The sequence below is a fragment of the Canis lupus genome, chromosome X, assembly GCF_011100685.1.
Source record: "Canis lupus familiaris isolate Mischka breed German Shepherd chromosome X, alternate assembly UU_Cfam_GSD_1.0, whole genome shotgun sequence".
Classification (NCBI taxonomy): Eukaryota; Metazoa; Chordata; class Mammalia; order Carnivora; family Canidae; genus Canis; species Canis lupus.
In genome coordinates, this window is record NC_049260.1 from 62,676,231 (window position 1) to 62,697,945 (window position 21,715).

At 37.7% G+C, this 21,715-nt stretch overlaps 1 protein-coding gene and 1 pseudogene across 1 annotated transcript in view; one reads left to right on the forward strand and one right to left on the reverse strand.

The window, feature by feature from the left end:
- SH3BGRL (SH3 domain binding glutamate rich protein like) overlaps positions 1-21,715 on the forward strand; it is a 138,161-nt gene that overhangs the window by 35,068 nt on the left and 81,378 nt on the right. The window lies entirely within an intron of this gene.
- LOC491985 lies at positions 19,704-20,985 on the reverse strand (annotated as a pseudogene).

Genomic DNA, 21,715 nt, shown 5'->3' on the forward strand with positions numbered 1-21,715 from the left:
ACATACAGGGTCAAATTCTCAATGTTTATGAACCAGCATCTGACCCTACATTTAATCTCATTTACCTAGCTTACTTCACCATAAATTTGGCCTCATCAGATCATTTTTTGTGTAAAATTTTGATATTTTGTTCATAATATATTCTTTGCATTAATTTTTATTTTAAAAATTACTTAAAAATATTATTCATCTTGATTACTGAGCTTTTTGGGGCCCCTTAAATTTTTACTCTAGGTGAGTGCCTCACTTCCTTCACCCTAGTCCAAGTCAGCTCTAAACAACTGGAGAACATCATACAACTATAGAGCTGATTGTGATAGTGGGATATACCTTTTCAAAATATAAATATGGAAATATAGCAAATTAGTATTTGAGTTTTTACTATCCATTGATTAAGAAAATAAATAATAACAAAAGCTGCCATGAATTTGGTTAACACATTGAAGTGAATTTTCATTTTAATTTACACAATAGTTTCTATATATATTGGAAAACAGTCATATGTTGAACTTATTCTTTCAATCTCTAGAAAATGTTTTGTAAGTCATTTATAGTAATAACTCTGTTCTTCTCTCCTCACAGTAATCTCTTGACCACAGGTAAAAAAAAAATCACTACTATAAGAATTCAGATAAAATAAGGAAAATCAGTGTGCCTAAAACATATTCTGGGAAAGGTAGAACTTTGGCTTAAGTTTGATTAATGAGTAGAAGAAAAGGAGGAGGTGGGGAGGAGTTAGGATGATGGAGAAGTATGGAGACCTTGGGCTTTCCTCATCCCTCAAACACAGCTGTATTGAGGTCATATCACATGGGACATTCAGGAAACTAGTCTAAGGATTTTGAGAAGGATCTCCACAGTAGGAAGGAGACAGTGTGGCAGATGCAAGGTGCGTGGAAGTAATTGGGGGAAAGAAACACTGTGGTACCACTGAGGGGAGGGAACCTTTTCCATGGATAGAGAAAAGGGAGAGAAGAGAGAGGCATCAAGACAGTGTGTTGTGGGGTTCACAAAGATGAAAGCCTGTCTACACCATGGACTGGTGAGCAAGGGGATCTGCATATTCCAAGTTTTTTTGCAAACAGTATGTGAAAAACTCTCTACACCATAGACTGGTGAGCAAGGGGATCTTCATGTTGCAGGTTTTTTTGCAAATGGCATATGGTGCTCAAACTCTGAGGTTTTGGAAGTGTGCGACTTTCACCAGAGCAGAGCTGTGACATATACTCCTGGGGAGAAGTTAGATGCTGTCCTGAGAGTGCAAACGTGATGTAGTGATCTTCTTGGTCATACAGGGAGAGAACATTCCCCTTCCTGGAGTACATTTGGAAGAGGGCATTTTGCCTCTCCAAGGGCAAAACCCCATAAGCACCAGCAAACTGCCTTTAATATGCAGGTGACAGAGGCATGCACAGAGGGTGGGTAACCTGGTTGCTGCTTTTGCCTGTGTTACATTTAGATTCCATGAACTGTGCAGGCACAGGACTATTTTTCTAGGACAAAGGACACCAGACACAGCACAGCTGTGAGGCTGTACTCCACAGGAGGGGAGCAGGTCCGTCCAGTGCCAAGTCCTTAAAGATTAGGAGTTTAGAATCCCAGCCACGCACCAAACATAAAAAGCAGAATTGCTGTGTCACCAAGTGCACTTTACTATTCTGTAAGAACTTCCTGAATAATTGGTGGAGTGTGAGAACCCTGGTCCAAGGACAAGAGAGTGAGATGGCACCATTTTCAACTTCAAAGAGCAACACAGTGGCCCCCAGTGGAGGTGAGATCTGCTTACACCAAACCCCACCCCCCTGTGCCTAGCAAGTAAGTGCATATTTACCAGGGCAAGTCTGACTCTGAGCCAGTACAGTAGGCCTCTTCCCCTGATGATCAGCACAGGCAGCACCCTGCATACACCAGGTCTACTGATCATAGAGGGCTTCAAAGCATCACCTGAAGTTCTGGTGGAAGTAGGACTAGTCTTTAATTTTTTGTTTTTTCTTTTCTTTGTAATTAGGCTTATATTTTGTGTGTGTTTGTTAGTTGTTTCTTCATTTCCTTTTTTGGGGGTGGAGTGGGGGATCAGGTTTCTTTTGCTTTTATTTTCCTTCCTTTTTCTTTGGAATCAAGTTTGTAGTTTTTTGATTGTTTGTTTGGGTTTTTAGTTCCTTTTCCTTTTTTCTTTTTTAGATTAGGCTTTCTTTTCCTTTTTCCCCCCAGGCTTATGTTAACAAATAACAAATAAATCAAAGCAAACCTAGTTAAAGGTTCAAACACTCCACACTGCAAGCAAGGAGGAACTCTGCAGAGGATTGAGCAATGGGAAAAAAACAACCAAAATATAACAGCAGGGTGCACACAGCATATACCGGAAATATTTCCTGAAGGGTTGGACAGTGTATGAACCCTTTTTAATATAGCATTACTCTCAGATGCAGGAAACATAACAACCTTTCAAAGCACACAAAAGACAGAAACTTATCTAAAATGACCAGACAGAGGAATTTTCCCCAGAAGAAAGGTCAAGAAAAATCATAGCCAGAAACTTGCTTAAAACAGATATAAGCAATATATCAGAACAAGAATTTGGAACAACAGTCGTAAGACTACTTGCTGAGCTTGATAAAAGCATAAAAGACAGCAGAGAAAACCTTGCTGCCAAGATAAAAGAAATAAAAGCTAGTCAGTCTGAAAAACAATGCTATAACTGAGAGGCAAAACTGACTGGATATAATCACAATGAAGATTAAAGATACAAAGGAGAGAATAAGTGATATAGAAAATAAAATTGTGGAAAATGATGAAGCTGAAAAGAAGAGGGAGAGAAAACTATTAGATCACCAAAGTACACTCAGGGAACTCAGGGATTCCATAAAACAAAGTGATATCTGTATCATAGGAGTCCCAGAAGAAGAATAGTGGGAAAGAGAGGCAGAAACTTTACTTGAACAAATAATAGGTGAGAATTTTCCTAATCTGGGGAAGGAAGGAGGCATTCAAGCCCAACAGGCACAGAGAATTCTGTTGTGCCCAAGATTATGTATCGGAGAAATCACCAAGGAGCCGACACCGATGCAAACACACGAGGGTTTATTTACAAGCTCGAGCTTGGGTCCAAGTATACTCGACACAGCGGAGCAGGGACTTGGACCCCGAGGTGGGTTCCAGCTTAGTCTTATGGGCTGGTCTAGGGGACCTCCAGAAGGCGTGGAAGAATTTCTCTAGTTCTGTTTATATTCTAATTCTAATATGGGGCTTTCAAGGGCATTAAGCTCTGTTCTCATTCTGATATAGGACGTTGAACTCTGTTATCATTCTAATATGGGGCATCCTGCCACTGGCTTTGAGCTCTGTTCTCATTCTAATATGGGGCTTCCTGCCACTGGCATTGAGCTGTTTTCATTCTAAAATGGGGCTTTCTAGGGCGTTAAGCTGTAAGCTGTTTTTTTCTGTAACTGAAGTAAGATAAAGTTCAGCTCTTATTCACAGGGGCCTGAGATGGCTGTACTTGTGCTAACACTGAACTTAAGGTGGAATGGCCTTAATTTTCTTGGCCTCCACAAATTCCCCTCAAAATAAAAAAAAATAATGATTAATTAATTAAATTAAAAAACAAAAAATAAACAGGTCAACAATAAAGACATGTAATAGTGAAAGTTACAAAATAGGAAGGTAAAGAGAGAATCCTGAAAGCAGCTAGGACAAAAGTCCCTTAATCCCCCAAGGTAGACACATAAGGTTAGCAACAGATCTGTCCACTGAAACTTTACTGGCCAGAAGAGAGTGGCAGGAAATATTCAAAGTGCTAAATGGGAAAATATGCAGCCGAGAATACTTTATCCATCAAAGCTTATCATTCATAATAGAAGGAGAGATAGTTTTCAAGATAAGTGAAAACTAGAGGAGTTCATGAACATTAAACCAGCTATACAAGAAATATTAAAGAGTACTCTTTTTTTAAATAATAAATTTATTTTTTATTGGTGTTCAATTTGCCAACATACAGAATAACACCCAGTGCTCATCCCGTCAAGTGCCCCCCTCAGTGCCTGTCACCCATTCACCCCCACCCCTCGCCCTCCTCCCCTTCCACCACCCCTAGTTCATTTCCCAAAGTTAGGAGTCTTTATGTTCTGTCTCCCTTTCTGATATTTCCCCATTTCTTCTCTCTTCCCTTCTATTCCCTTTCACTATTATTTATATTTAAGGGTACTCTTTGAGAGGGAAAGAGAAACTAAAAGCAACAAAGACTAGAAAGGAACACAGGCAATTTATAGGAATGGTGACTATAGATAATACAATGACACTAAATTCATATCTACCAGTAATTACTCTGAATCTAAATGGACTAAATGCTCCTATCAAAAGACATATGTCAGAATGGATTTAAAACAAAACAAAACAAGACCCATCAATATGCTGCTAACAAGAGACTCAGCTTAGGCCCAAAGACTCCTCCAGACTGAAAGTGAGGGAGTGGAGAACCATTGCTCACGCTAATGGATATCAAAAGAAAGCTGGAATAACCATATTTATATCAGAAAAACTAGATTTTAAACCAAAGACTGTTAGAAAATATGAAGAAGGACACTTTAACATAATGAAGGGATCTATCAAACAAGAATATCTAACAATTTCAATATTTATTCCCCTAACTTGGGAGTAGTCAAATATATAAATCAATAACTAATATAAAGAAATTCATTGATAATAATATAATAACAGTAGGGAACTTTTAACACCCTACTCATGGCATATAATGAAATTCATTGATAATAATATAATAACAGTAGGGAACTTTTAACACCCTACTCATGGCATATAATGAAATTCATTGGTAATAATATAATAACAGTAGGGAACTTTTAACACCCTACTCATGGCAATATTTATTCCCCTAACTCGGGAGTAGTCAAATATATAAATCAATAACAAATATAAAGAAATTCAATGATAATATTATAATAACAGTAGGGAACTTTTAACACCCTACTCATGGCATATAATAACAATAGGGAACTTTTAACACCCTACTCATGGCACCCTACACATGACAGATCATGTAAGCAGAAGATCAAAAAAGAAACAAGGGCTTTGAATGTGACAGTGGATCAGATGGACTTAACAGTCATATTCAGAGCATTTCCTCCCAAAGCAGGAAAATACACATTATTTTTTAATGTCCATGGAATATTCTCCAAAATAGATCAAATACTGGATCACAAATCAGGACTCAAACAGTACAAAAAGATTGAGATCATATCATGCATATTTTCAGACCACCATGCTATGAAATTTGAAGTCAACCACACACACAAAAAAATTGGAAAGCCCACAAATACATGGAGGTTAAAAAACATCCTACTAAAAAATGAATAGATTAATCAGAAAATTAAAGAAGAAATCAAAACATACATGGAAGCAAATGCAAATGAAGACATGACAGTCCAAAACCTTTGGGATGTGGCAATGGAAGTCCTAAAAGGGAAGTATATAACAATACAAGTCTTCCTCAAGAAGCAAGAAAAGTCTCAATTACACAACCTAACCTTACACCTATAGGAGCTGGAATAAAGAACAGCAAATAAAGACTATGTCCAGCAAGAGAAGGGAAGTAATAAAGATTAGAACAGAAGTCAATGATACAGAAAAACAACAACAACAACAACAACAAAAACACCAGAAGATCAGATCAAAGAAAGTAGCAGTGGGTTCTTTGAAATAATTAACAAATTTGACAAACCCCAAACAGACTTATCAAAAAGAAAAGAGAAAGGACACAAATAGAATCATTAATGAAAGAGGAGGGAATACAACTAACATGGCACAAATACAATTATAAGAGGATATTAGGAACAATTATATCCCAACAAATTAGGCAATCTGGAAGAAATGGATAAGTTCCTAGAAACCTAGAAACTACCAGAACTGAATCAGGAAGAAATATAAAATTTGAACAGGCCCCTAACCAGTAAAACAATTGAATCAGTAAGCAAAAATCTCCCAATAAACAAAAGTCCAGAGCTAGATGGCTGCCGGGGAAATTGTATCTAACTTTTAAATAAAAATTAATACCCATTCTACTGAAACCATTCTAAAAATTAGAAACAGAGAGAAAACTTCCAAACTCACCTCATAAAGCCAACATTACCTTGATTCCAAATCAGACAAAGGCCCCACTAAAAAGGACAATTACAGACCATTATCCCTGATGAACATGGATGGAAAATTATTAACAAGATGCTAGTTAATCAAATCTAACAGTACATTAAAAGGATTATTCACCATGACCAAGTAGGGTTTATTCCTGGGCTGCAGGGGTGGCTCAATATGTGCAAATAAATCAACATGATATATCATGTTAACCAATGAAAAGATAAGAACCACACGATCTTCTCAATAGATACAGAAAAAGCATTTGACAAAATACAGCATCCCTTCTTAATAAAAACCCACAAAAAAGTAGAAATACAGGGAATAACCCTCAACAACATAAAGATATATACAAAAGACCCACAGCTAAAATCGTCCTCATTAGTGAAAACTAACAGCTTTTCCTCTAAAGTAAGAACACAACATTGATGTCTATTTTCACCATTGTTGTTCAACATATTGCTGAAAGTCTTAGCCTCAGCAACCAGACAACAAAAAGAAATAAAAGCATCAAAATCAGCAAAGAAGATGTCAAACTTTCACTCTTTGAAGATAAGATGATACTCTGCGTAAAAAATGTGAAGAACTCCACCAAAAAAATGTTAGAACTAATATAGGATTTCAGCAAAGTGCCAGGATATAAAATCAACAGAAATATGTTTTATTTCTATACACCAATAATTAAGCAGCAGAAAGAGAAATCAACATATTGATCCCATTTATAACTGCTCCAAAAACAATAAGATACATAGGAATGCACCTAACTAAAGAGATAAAAGATGTGTAATATGAAAGCTATAGAACCCTTATGAAAGAAATTGAGAAAGACACACTAAAAAAATGGAAAAATATTCCATTCTCATGGATTGGAAGAACAAATATTGTTAAAATATTTGTACTATCCAAAGCAATCTACATATTCAGTGTAATCTCTATCAAAATAATGCCAGCATTTTTCACAGAGATAGAACAAACAATCCTAATATTTGTGTGGAACCAGAAAAGATCCTGAATAGCCAAAGAAATGTTGAAAAAGAAAACCAAAGGTGGAAGCACATCACAATTCCAAACTTCAAGCTGTATTACAAAGCTATGATCATCAAGACAGTATGTTTCTGGCCCAAAAAATTATATATATAGGTGAATGGAACAGAATAGAGAACTCAGAAATTGACCCACAACTATATGGTCAAATAATCTACAAAACAGGAAAGAATATCCAATGGAAAAAAGACAAGTTTCTTCAACAAAGAGTGTTGGGAAAATTAGACAACTACATGCAGAAGAATGAATCTGGACCACTTTCTTACACCATATTTATGAAAATAAATTAGAAACATATGAACGGCTTGTGTAAGATAGTAATCTATCAAAATCCTAGAGTAGAACACAACCAACATCTTTGAAGTCAAATATCAATGACCTCAGCTACAGCAACTTCTTGCTAGACATGGATCCAGAGGTAAGGGAAACAAAATAAAAAATGAACTATTGGGACTTCATCAAGATAAAAGGCTTCTGAATAGGAAAGTAAACAATCAACAAAAAATAAAGGAAACCTACAGAATGGGAGAAGATATTTGCAAATGACATATCAGATAAATGCCTAACATCCAAAATATTTAAAGAGCTTAACACCCAAAAACAAAAAAATCCAGTTAAGATATGGGCAAGAGATATTAAGAGACATTTCTCCAAAGAAGACATACAAATGACTAACAGACACATGCTCAACATCACTCATCATAGAAATACAAATCAAACTGTAATGAAATAACTCCTCACACTGGTCAGAATAACTAAAATTAACAGCTCAGGAAACAGCAGGTATTAACGAGGATGTGGAGAAAAGGGAACACTTTTCCACTGTTATTGGGAATGTAAACTGGTACAGCCACTCGAAAACAGTATGGAGGTTCCTTTAAAGGTTAAAATTAGAAGTAACCTATGACCCAGCAATTGCACTACTAGGTATTTATCAAAAGGATACAAAAATAGTGTTGAAGAGGCATATGCATCACAATGGTTATAACAGCATTATGCACAATAGTCAAAATATTGAAAGAGTCCAAGTGATCATCAACTGACTAATGGATAATGAAAAGGTGGTGTATACACACACACACACACACACACACACACACACAATGGAATATTAGCCATCAAAATGACTGAAATCTTGCTATTTGCATTCATATAGATAGTACTAGAGTATATTATGCTAAACGAAATAAGTTAGAGAAAGAAAAATATTATTTTATTCATATGTGGAATTTAAGAAATAAATAGATGAACAAGGGGGAAAGGAAGGAAAAATAAAATAAAAACAGGGAGGCAAACCATAATAGACTTTTAACCATATGGAATAAACTGAGGGTTGATGGAGTGGAGGAAGGTGGGGGGATGGGGTAAATGGATTATGATGGGCATTAAGGACAACACTTATAGTAAACATTGGGTGATATATGTAAGTGATAAATCACTGAATTCTATCCTTGAAATTAATACACTATATCTTAACTAACTTGAATTTAAATAAAATCTTGATAGAAAAAAAGAAAAGGAGGAGAAAGATGTGGAAAGACTTTCTATTTGTTGAGGGTTTGGGGATTGCCAGGGTCAAAGCCAGTCACTTACATTTGTCCTTTCATTTATTCCTTACATCCCTTTGAAGTAGGTGTATTATACCCACTTTCCATACAAGAAAATGAAGTCTCAAAGTATTTAATAACATGACTGAGGTCTTATATCCAGTAAATTTGTATAGCCAGAATTTATACCCTGGATCTTACCTTAGCATTATTCTAATAAGAAGTACAAAAGCCAGCTACTGTTAATGTTGGTAAAGTGAATTTGAACTGGTAAGCTTGGACTCCACAGGAGTTATAGCAGTGGTTTGCTTTTACACTTATTCATTTGGGAGGCCCATCTTAATTACCTATAAGTAATTAATAGGCCCATCTTGAATATCCTATTGAGAAAGCTTGTGCTGTTTCTACACCATCATTCAAGAGATTATTTCATCTTTGACTTTACTATTAATGTTTAACTCTATTGCCTAGGCTCTTCCCATGTTCCAGAATAATCATAGGCCATTTGAAGCAGGTCACTTGACTGGTCCTTTCTAAATTTCTCAAATTGCATGTGAAGAAGTAGGTTCCTATTATACAGGGGTTGCTCCAAAGTAGAAATACTCTTAACTTGCTCACTTGCTAAAAACAATGGAGTGAACATTATAAAATCAATTCTATATTATGATGAGGAAATGGTTTTCTTCACTTTAGTTGTCTTTGATAAATTTTATAAAGTGAATTTATGAACAGTTCAATGCAATTCTTCCATTTAAAAATTTTAATGATTCTTTTCTACCAATTTTACTATTTTGTGTCCAAAGACAGCCAGTAGATGTTATTTTGATTACATTGTTTTATGGCAACAAATTGTTACAACAAAATGTTCTCCATTGTGTATTTTTCCTGTAATATGGAAAAAACTTCCTTCTTTTTTGAGAGGATGTGTGATATTTAACATAGCATTAGACATTATAGAAATTAAAAGTTCTTAGATGTGACTTGAGTTATTCATCTTTTTTTTTTACAATTCTGTCTCTCTCTAAAATCATTAAACCTCTCTGAATCTTGAGGCACACAATACTTGATCATGTCTGTATTTGCTGGGTAATAGTGGTTTACCAAGCATATTCTAGTACCATGAAGGATTATAATCCTGGGCTTTGGACTAAGTCCTTTTGTCTTCCTTTAAAATTTTTGTAAGAGTGTCTTTGACTTATGCCAATAGTTAGTGCGTATAATTATGAACTGATAAGCAGTCATGAAATATCTGAGTTTCCACAGGCTACATAGTTGAACAGTTAAGAGCATAGGGTTTAAATTCAGACTGTATGGGTTAAAATTCCAGGTAGTGGTTTAAACCATCATTCACTGTTGGTTATCCTGAGAAAGTTACTTAACTTTTCCTTCTCAAAGGCTCGATTTCTTTTTTGTCAAATAAAGATGATTTCAATTTTACATTTTTCTTTTTAAAATTAAGATAGTATGATATGCTTTACGTTGTGCCTAGCACATAGTGGGCACTTGATAAAATGTAAGGTATCATGATGATGATGATGATGATGATGATGATGATGATGATATTTAATTTTAATGAAGAAAACATGCATTTGTGAGCTTAAGGGTTTGGGATCTAATATGTCTTCCAGGGACCACTACCAAACTATCTCAGAAAAGCAGTTGCCCTTATGTTTTGGGACATTTAAAGGAGTCTAATTTTAAGAACTCAGAGCTTGCAAGGATGGGGAAAAGAGGAAAGAGTTTAGCGAATTTATCTTTTTAATGTTTGTGCTTGCTAGGTAGTTGGGTATCCCTGAAAGGCGAACATGCATATGAGGAGAGGGAAAGAAACAATGCCTCAAGTAAACAGTGAAAAGCAATAGTTCACTGTTTCTCACATATGATTAATAGACTGCCCACCTGCACCTAGAAAGGCGTTTATTTTTTTAAAAAACAGAATTCTGAGCCCATTCAAGAATTCTTGAATTATATTCCAAGTCACATTAAGGTCTGAAAATCCAATAGTATATGAAATTAGGTTGATGTGGGTTCAAATCCCATTTTGCCACATAATAACTATGTCCAAAGCTTCTACTCTTCTCATGTCACTGCCAATTCTGCTGTTAGCTCCCTATCTCCCTCCCTTATTTCCTCCTTGTTACTATATAGCCAATCCCAACTGCATAAACTCATTTAGGTAGTTGTGCAACCAGCCATCTTTTCCCCTGAGACCATTGCGTTGTTATCACTTGACTGTTCCTTACTGAACTTAAACAGTGTTCTTGCTAACAAGTAGTTTTTGTTTACTTCTCATTCTCAATGGTTGGTCCTGACATAGCTGCTAGTCCTCCTTTCCAGTTTCTATGCGATTTGAGTTACTGTCTTGATCAATCAGATGCCAAGTACTATAGACTTTTCTATTAGTTTACCCACTTTACAGATCTTATAAAAACTTGTAAAGCCCAGAAACTCTATGATGGCTCAATACTTCCTTGTATCCTAGTGCTGATAAAGTACTATATCTTATTCATCAGAAAAGAATACATGTATTAGGTGTGGGAGAAATGGACTAGGAGGCTACATTTGAGCTGGATTTCAAAAAATAAGCAAGATTTTACTCTTAGTGATGGAAAAAAACATTCCTGAGAGAGGCAACAGTAAGAGCAAAGATAGGACTAAGAGATTGGTGAATGTCTCAAGGATTCTATAAACATTTCATTGGTATTCATAGTGTAGTGGGGGGAAATCTCACAGGATGCTTGTTCAAAATGTCATTCATGGACACTGTAAACATATTGAATTATGATCTGTAGGAATGTGACTCAAGAGTCTGCATTTTGAGCATCAGAAGCCACATCAAAAAGAATCAAGTACTATAAGTAACTAACGCTATGGAGCTGAGGACCTGGGGAGACCAAGCCAAGTCTTTCTTAAAGGGCTAATAACTACATAGCTTGAAAAATGAATAAAAATGAATAATTAATTCCTAAAAGAAGTGGCAGTGTTTGGAATTAGTCTAGGTCCAGGGAACCATTTGAGATATAATACATAGGATTCTAGGAGAAAAAGAAAGAAACTGATCTGAAATTCAGTAATTTTTGTGGTGTGTGTGTGTGTGCACGCACTCACAAGTGTGTATATGCACATGTGGGTAGGTGTGTAAGAGAGAATAGAATAGAATAGAGTAGAGTAGAAAAGAAAGTGAAAAGAAATCCTGATATGGTTTTGGAGTACCAGGGAATCCTCAGTAAGAAAGCAGATACAGTCTGTAGATTTGAGACTATGGAAATCAGATAGACTCAAGTGAGAAGTATGGTAGTGAGACAAAAGTCAAGAAATTTTATTGATTTAAAACCTTACTTTATTATATTTACAAAGTCCTTTCACATATTTTCACAGTTAACATTAATACTCATAACAACTTATGAGCATAAGTATTCATGTCACTCTTTTGGACAGTAGAAAGCTGAGGCCCAGAAAATTTAAGTGACTAACTTATGATCATCTATCTAGTAGTTAGAATAAATTAATTCTGAACCTACTTTTCTAACTCAACATTGAGTAATATTACCAATACACCAATACCACCTCTCTCAGCTATGTAAATAATAACATCAGTAATAACAACTAACATTACTTAAATGCTATGTGTCAGACATTGTTTTTAGCACTTCGTATGTGTTGATTCATTCACTCTTCTTTTTTTCTAGAATCAACCAATCTAAGGTTGGTTTCCCATCCTGACTTTTAAAATTCTTGCATCTAACATATGTGCCTTCCCTATGCAGAACCTTACAACTCTTTGTAAAACACATATCCAAAAATGGTGGAAGAACACCAAAAAAAAAAAAGGACCAGTGGAAGGGCACTTATAAGCTACAGGACTAGACAGGTCATGTTTATTTATGACTATGTTCATGTAGCTATCTCTGATGACCAGTTGTAAGGAAGTAGTTAAGTAGTAGAATACCACCTAACTTTAAAATGTTGACCAACAGTGCACATTTCCATGAAGATTTTATTTGAGCTTCATCTTTTGTGAGCCTTGGGATATTGTGCCAACATACAGCATGCAATATCATTCATGTTTGTTTCCCTAAGGTGTATTTTTCATCTTTGAATTGTTTGCTTTCTCAAACACACACAGGTAGAGAGCAAAAACCAGTTGTAAATAGTCATCTTTTAACTCTAACCAATTCTAAATAGATTTTGTAGCTCATATGTTAAGTATTTGTTAACAGATTTAAAAAAGATTCTTTACTGTCTGTAAACAGAAGACATTTTAGATGTTGGGTAGAGGAAGATAAAAACCTGGGAGGAATTAGAGGCACTAGCAAAGCATTTTTCCATGCCTTATCTCTTTGCCTGCCTCTTTTCTGGCTTAGTTTTGGGGCCTGAAAATCCATACATTCTGTTTTTCTTGAGTTCGTTTTCTTATTATTTAGAATTGGATCAAAACAGGTTTTGACTGAAAGATGAAAATACTGCTAGTCAATAATTTTACAGTGGTTATAGTGCCAATAGAATAAATCCAGTTAGTATTCTCATGAGAGGAGAACCATCAAAACGATACATTGTGGTGTAAATAAGGTCTTCTGCCCTGAAGAGGCCTTAACCTAAAAATATTTATTGAATACCCACAATGTGTGAGACATTCTGGTATTTTGATGGACACAAACATAAATTAGATGTGGAACCTCCTCTTGAGGAGATTGTAATCTAGTAAAGATAACAAAGCTTGCATGCTAATGTGTGTATATATTTTAGACTGCATTTATGTGGTAACAGCTCTATAAGACATAGACTTATATCAACAATTACCTGTGGGAGTAGAAAACGAAAGAGAAGCTTAATGCATTAATTTACCTATTGTTCATTCCTTACTGTGCATATAGTCAGTATATGTTTATCATAAACAAAATCCTCTTCAAATGCTATAAAAAAGATAGCATTTACTGAATTTATCATCGTTTTATTGTGCTGAGGTAGCTTTTTTCCTTTGTTAGGATGGTACATTTTGCTGTCATACCCATGGGTTGATTTCCCTCAAAATAAAGGACTCCTGGCTCAATTTATTTAAAACATAACTCAACATCTTTACTCTCTGCTCCTTCTTTCACCATCTTTGCCCTCTCAGATATACCCTCTTCAACACACATTTATATAATACACATTCATATGGAAGTTCTCCCTTCATTAACAATGTTCTGCTTTTGCCAGTTGTCCCATGTTATTGTCAGCATCATATTTTAATGAAATGAGAAATTTTGTTTTAAAAACCAAGTCCAGGCAGCCCCAGTGGCGCAGCGGTTTAGTGCCACCTGCAACCCGGGGTGATCCTGGAGACCCGGGATCGAGTCCCATGTCAGGCTCCCTGCATGGAGCCTGCTTCTCCCTCTGCCTGTAACTCTGCCTCTCTCTCTCTCTCTCTCTCGGAATAAATTAATAAAATCTTAAAAAAATAAATAAAAGCCAAGTCCATTAATTCGCACTTACTTGTTTCCTTGCACTTGTCCTCTTTGTGTTTTGGAAGTCATCTTTCACTAATAGCATGCATCAATTAATTAACATATGAAATTATTTCATCAATTTGTTAGTGTGTTTTCCTATTTCCTATTTATTGTCTGCTTCTCATTAGATTATAAACTCCATAGATGCAGGGACCTTCCCTGCATATTTATTGCTCTTATCTCTGTTTCTTACAAGTGCCAAGAACCAAATAGGTTCAGCTCAATAAATATTTATTAAATGAGTGATTGAATTTAGGGAATCCCAAGTGGCTCAGTTGGTTGAGTGTCTGACTCTTGGTTTTGGCTCAGCTCATAGTCTTGGAGTCCTGGGATCCAGCCCTCATTGTGCTCTACACTCCGCAGAATCTGCTTGTCCCTCTCTCTCTCTCCTGGCTTGCATTCTCTGTCTCTCTCTTTCTCGCTCCCTAATAAATAAATAAAAATAAAATCTTAAAAAAGTAAATAAATGAATGATTTCAAAACTCCTAACCCTTAATATTTCCCCAAAATTCTATCAATTTATCATTTAATAATGTTTCTTAGATTTTCTGCTTCCTACACACTTCTATAGTCCACACCTTCCAATTGACTCCTTATCCCTTTAGACTTAAAAAATAATTTATTACCTTCAGTCATTTTTTAACCCATTCTGCATATTACTGGTCTACCAATTTCCTTCCTGTATCCTTCATCTCATTTCATAACTTAAGAATCTTTTTCAAATTCCTCTTGTTTTTGTTTTTTTTTTTCCTCTTGGTTTAAATGAAAGAAATGATGTGAAGGCTTAAAGTGCTTTGTGAAGGTTAGATCTTTCTGTTGCTTATTGGATTATAAAATTTATCAGCAATTATTTCCATCCTATGTCTTTCCATATTTCTTTTCAATAACACATTTTAGACCTTCCAACTTTAATAATTTTGATAATCTGATGAAAAGCTTGGAGCCTCTTCCCAAAGATACACGCATAAATGTTTTAGAGAAAGAATCCCTTTCATAATATAAATCTTATAATAAAACATTTCATTATATAAAGTCTCATATTTTTATAAAGTTTCACATGCCTATGACTTCTGTTCCTATGTAGTACTTTTATCTTCTCTAACTGTAGTCCCCAGAACATTTAGTGTAATGTTGAACTCAGAACAAGCACTTCATAAATACTTGCTGACCTGACATACAGATTCTTATCCATTTGAGTTTCTGTGAAAAAAAATACTAAATTCTTTTTTTAATTTATTTTATTGTAATTTAATTTGCCAATATGGCATAACACCCAGTGCTCATCCTGCCATGTCCCCCTCAGTGCCCATCACCCAGTCACCCCAAACCGCGCCCACCTCCCCTTCCGCCACCCCTAGTTCATCTCCCAGAGTTAGGAGTCTTCCATGTTCTGTCTCCCTTTCTGATATTTCCCACTCATTTTTTCTCCTTTCCCCTTTATTCCCATTCACTATTTTTTTATATTCCCCAAATGAATGAGACCATATAATGTTTGTCCTTCTCCAATTGACTTACTTCACTCAGCATAATACCCTCCAGTTCCATCCATGTTGAAGCAAATGGTGGGTATTTGTCGTTTCTAATAGCTGAGTAATACTCCATTGTATACATAGACCACATCTTTTTTATCCATTCATCTTTCGATGGACACCGAGGCTCCTTCCACAGTTTGGCTATTGTGAACATTGCTGCTAGAAACATCGGGGTGCAGATGTCCCGGCATTTCATTGCATCTGTATCTTTGGGGAAAGTCCCCAGCAGTGCAATTGGTGGGTCGTAGGGCAGATCTATTTTTAACTCTATAATTCAAATTAGTGTTGTAATTCTCTTTATCTCTCCTTCTTTAAAATAAAATAGTATGGTTGTTGAAAGTATACATCCATCGGTATGCAGTAGTTTAATTTATGAATAGTCTACCAACTTCAATTGTATCTTTCTCATTTATTTATGTATTTATGTATTTGTGTATGTATGTATGTATGTATGTATGTATGTATGTATGTATTGGAGTTCTATTTGCCATCATATACTATGACACCCAGTGCTCATCCTATCAAGTGCCCCCTTCAGTCCCAGAAACCAATCACCCCACCCTCCTGTCCACCTCCCGTTCCACTACCTCTTGTTTGTTTCCCAGAGTTAGGAGTCTCTCATGTTCTGTTATGCTTTCTGATATTTCCAACTCATTTTCTTTCCTTTCCCCTATAATCCCTTTCACTATTTTTATACTCCCTGTATGCATAAAACCATATAATGTTTGTCCTTCTCCGATCGACTTATTTCACTCAGCATAATACCCTCCAGTTCCATCCACGTCGAAGCAAATGGTTTATATTTGTCGTTTCTAATGACTAATATTCCATTGTATACATATACCACATCTTCTTTATCCATTCACCTTTTGATGGACAACGAGGCTCCTTCCACAGGTTGGCTATTGTGGACATTGCTGCTATAAACATTGGGGTGCAGGTGTCTCAGTCTTTCACTGCATATGTATCTTTGGGGTAAATCCTGAGCATCACAGATGCTGGGTTGTAGGGGAGCTTTATTTTTAACTCATTGAGGAACTTCCACACAGTTTTCCAGAGTCTCTGTATCAGTTCACCTTCCCACCCAAAGTGCAAGAGAGTTCCCTTTTCTCCATATCCTTTCCAACATTCGTTGTTCCCTGTCTTGTTAATTTTCACCGTTCTCACTGGTGTGAGGTGGTATCTCATTATGGTTTTGATTTGTATTTTCCTGAATGCAAGTGATACAGAGCATTTTGTCATGTGCTTCTTGGCCATGAGTATGTCTTCAATGGTGAAATTTCTGTTCATTACACTTGCCCATTTCATGATTGGATTGTTTCTTTGCTGTTGAGTTTAATAAGTTCTTTATAGATCTTGGATGCTAGCCCTTTATCTGATAAGTCATTTGCAAATATCTTCTTCCATTCTATAGGTTGTCTTTTAGTTTTGTTGACTGTTTCTATTGCTGTGAAGAAGCTTTTGATCTTGTTGAAGTCCTAGTAATTCATTTCTGCTTTTGTTTCCCTTGCCTTCATAGATATATACTGCAAGAAGTTGCTGTGCCCAAATTCATACAGAGTGTTGCCTGTGTTCTCCTCTAGGATTTTGATGGATTCTTGTCTCACATTTAGATCTTTCATCCATTTTGAGTTTTTCTTTGTGTATGGTGTAAGAGAATGGTCTAGTTTCATTCTTCTGCACGTGGCTGTCCAATTTTCCCAGCACCATTTATTGAAGAGACTGTATTTTTTTCCGGTGGATAGTCTTTCCTGCTTTGTTGAACATTAGTTGACCATAAACTTGAGGGCCCTCTTCTGGGTTCTCTTTTCTCCTCCATTGATATATGTGTCTGTGTTTGTGCCAGTACCACACTGTGCTGATGATCACAGCTTTGTAGTACAAATTAGAATCCGGCATTTGATGCCCCCAGCTCTGGTTTTATTTTTCAATATTCCCTTAGTATTTGGGGTCTTTTCTGATTTCACACAAATCTTTTTTTTTTTAAGATTTTATTTTATTTAATCATGAGAGATACAGAGCAGGAGAGAGAGAGGCAGAGACACAGGCAGAGGGAGAAGCAGGCTCCATGCCGGGAGCCCGACTTGGGACTCGATCCCGGATCTCCAGGATCACGCCCTGGGCTGCAGGCAGCGCTAAACCGCTGCGCCACACGGGCTGCCCTGATTTCACACAAATCTTAAGACGATTTGTTACAACTCTAAAGAAAGTCCATTGTATTTTTTAAGATTTTATTTATTTATTCATGACAGACAGACACACACACACAGAGAGAGAGAGAGAGAGAGAGGCAGAGACACAGGCACAGGGAGAAGCAGGCTCCATGCAGGGAGCCCGACATGGGACTCGATCCCAGATCTCCAGGATCATGGCCTGGGCTGAAGGTGGCACTAAACTGATGGGCCACCAGGGCTGCCCAAGTGCATGGTATTTTGATAGGGATTGCATTGAATATGTAAATTGCCCTGGGTAGCATAGATATTTTCACAATTTTAATTCTTCTAATCCATGAGCAGGGAATATTTTTCTGTCTCTTTGTGTCTTCCGGAAATATTTTCAGAAGTGTCTGGGGATCCCTGGGTGGCGCAGCGGTTTGGCGCCTGCCTTTGGCCCAGGGCGCGATCCTGGAGACCCGGGATCGAATCCCACATCGGGCTCCCGGTGCATGGAGCCTGCTTCTCCCTCTGCCTGTGTCTCTGCCTCTCTCTCTCTCTCTCTCTCTGTGACTATCATAAATAAATAAAAATTAAAAAAAAATATTTAAGAAGTGTCTGTAGTTTTTAGTGTATAGATTATTTATCTCTTTGGTTAGGTTTATTCCTATGTATCTTATACTTTTGGGTACAATTGTAAATGGAATTGACTCCTTAATTTCTCTTTCTTCAGTCTCATTGTTAGTGTATAGAAATGCCGCAGATTTCTGGGCATTGATTTTGTATCCTGCCACATTACTGAATTGCTGTATGGGTTTTAGCAATCTGGGGTGGAGTCTTTGGGTTTTCTATGGACAGCATCATATCATCTATGAAGATGGAGAGTTTCAGTTTTCTTTGCCAATTTGAATGCCTTTTATTTCTTTTTGTTGTCTGATTGCTGAGGCTAGGAATTATAGTATTATGTTGAATAGCAGTGGTGAGAATGGATATCCGTGTCGTGTTTCTGATCTTAGGGGAAAGGGTTTCAGTTTTTCCCCATTGAGAATGATATTTCCTGTGGGCTTTTCATAGATGGCTTTTAAGATGCTGAGGAATGTTCCCTCTATCCCTACACTCTGAAGGGTTTTGATCAGGAATGGATGATGTATTTGGTCAAATGCTTTCTCTGCATCTATTGAGAGGATCACATGGTTGTTTTTTCTCTTGTTGATATGATTTATCTTGTTGATTGTTTTAACACTGTTGAACCAAACTTGCATCCCGAGGATGAATCCCACTAGGTCATGGTGAATAAACGTCATAATGTACTATTGGATCCTATTGGCTAGTGTCATGTTGAGAATGTTTGCATCAGTGTTCATCAGGGGTATTGGTCTATTTTTCTCCTTTTTGTTGGGGTCTTTTTCTGGTTTTGGAATTAAGGTGATGCTGACCTCATAAAATGAGTTTGGAAGTATTTTGTCCCTTTCTGTATTTTGGAAGAGCTTTAGTAGAACAGGTATTTTTTCTTCTTTAAACGTTTGATAGAATTCCCCTGAAGCCATCTGGCCCTGGACTTTTGTGTCTTGGGAGGTTTTTGAGGATTGCTTCAAGTTCCTACCTGGTAATCAGCCTGTTCAGCTTTTCTATTTCTTCCTGTTCCAGTTTTGGTAGTTTGTGGTTTTCTAGAATTGAGTTCATTTCTTCTAAATTGCCTAATATTTTGGTGTATATTTGCTGATAATACATTTTTTTGACCTCTGAACCTTTTTTTGGCCTCCTGCTCCTCAAAGGGTACCCTGTTTTGCTGCCTCAGCACTTCAGAATTTTGGTGTGGTTGGTCTCAGACACCACCTTGCCATCCATGATCTTGCGGGTGGTGGTTTTCTGGATGGTCTGCAAGGAGTTGCTGCTGTCCAGGGCGTCAGTAAGACTGAAGTCCTCCCCGTCTTCCAACAGGTGACAGTAGGTAGCATTCTCAGCCTCCAGCTTGACCTTGACATTCAGCAGGGCCTCAAAATTCTGCGCCTGGCACTGACCCTCTGCCCGGGTCTGGGACAGCTCTGACTCCATTTGCAGCAGGACCCCAGTGAGCTGCTCCATCTGCATCGCATAGTGAGTCTTGACCTCCCTCAGGCTGCTCTCCAAGCTGGCCTTCAGTTTTCTCATGGAGTCCAGGTTGATCTCCAAGGACTGGACGGTACCTCTCATCTCCGTGAGGGTCATCTCAGCTTCTCCGATCTCAGCGGTCTGTGTGGTGACCACTGTGGTGCTCTCCTTGATCTGCTGAGACCAGTACTTGTCCAGTTCTTCCCCGTTCTTCTGAGCCAGCTTGTCATACTGGGCCCGGATATCTGCCTTGCTCTTGCTGAGGTCCTGAGATTTGGGGGCATCCAACTCCACCGTCAACCCAGAGTTGGCGATTTGGTTTTGTAGACCCTTTACTTCTTCCTCGTGGTTTTTCTTCATGAAGAGCAGCTCCTCCTTGAGAGCTTCAATCTCTGTACCTGCAGCCGAGTGACATTGGTGTCATCAATGACCTTGCAGAGCCCATGGATGTTGCTTTCCACGGACTGGCGCCTGGCCAGCTCCGTCTCATTCTTGACACGCAAGTCGTCAGCAGCAAGCCGGGCATTGTCAATCTGCAGAACGATGCGGGCATTGTCCACAGCACTTGCAAAGATCTGAGCCCTCAGGTCCTCGATGGTCTTGAAGTAATGCCCCCAGTCTCTGACCTGGGGGCCCTTCTTCTCCAGGTGTTCCCGGATTTTTATCTTCAATCTCTGATTATCAGCCTCCAGGCTCCTCACCCTCTCCAGGTAGTAGGCTAGGCGGGCATTCAGGTCTTGCATGGTCTTCTTCTCGCCCTGTATGCCCCCTATATCTGCCAGACCCCCAGCCATCCCCGCAGCCAGGCCCCTGGATCCCCAGCTGCCCCGGAAGCTGGTGGAGCAGGATATGGAGATCCAGAGCCCCGTGCCTGCGTAGACGCTGGCACACTGCTGCTGATCGGCCAGACCTAGTGGCTGGGCGACTGCACAGAGCCCAGGGACCGATAGTTGGAAGAGAAGGTGGAGCAGGTGGTGAAGCTCATGCTGCTCGAGAGCCAGAGGGCGACTCAGGAGGCCAGGGCTCAGGCTCGGGCCAGGGCTGATAATACGTTTTTAAAATTGTTTGTATATCCTGCGTATTGCTTATGATCTCTCCTTTTTCATTCATGATTTTATTAATTTGATTCTTTTCTCTCTTTTGTTTTTAGTAAGGCAGGCTAATGGTTTATCTCTTATTAATTCTTTCAAAGAACCAACTCCTGTTTTTTTGTTTTTTGCTTTTTTTTTTAAATCTGTTCTACAGTTCTTCGGTCTCTCTTTCATTGAGTTCTGCTCGAGTCTTTATTAACTCTCTTCTTCTGCTTGGTGTAGGTTTTCTTTGCTGTTCTTCCAGTTCCTTTAGGTGCGAGGTTCACTTGTGTTTCAATTTTCTCCAGTTTTTTTGAGGGATGCTTGTATTGCAATGTATTTCCCCTTAGAACTGCTTTTGGTGTATCCCAAAGATTTTGAATGGTTGTATCTTCATTCTCATTAGTTTCCGTGAATCTTTTAAATTCTTCTCTAATGTCCTGGTTGACCCTTTCATCTTTTAGCAGGATGCTCTTTAACCTCCATGTGTTTGAGTTTCTTCCAAATTTCTTCCTGTGATTTAGTTCTAGTTTCAAAGCATTGTGGTCTGAAAATATGCAGGGGCAATCCCAGTCTTTTGGGTTCAGTTGAGACCTGATGTGTGACCCAGCATGTGGTGGACTCTGGAGAAAGCTCCACGTGCAC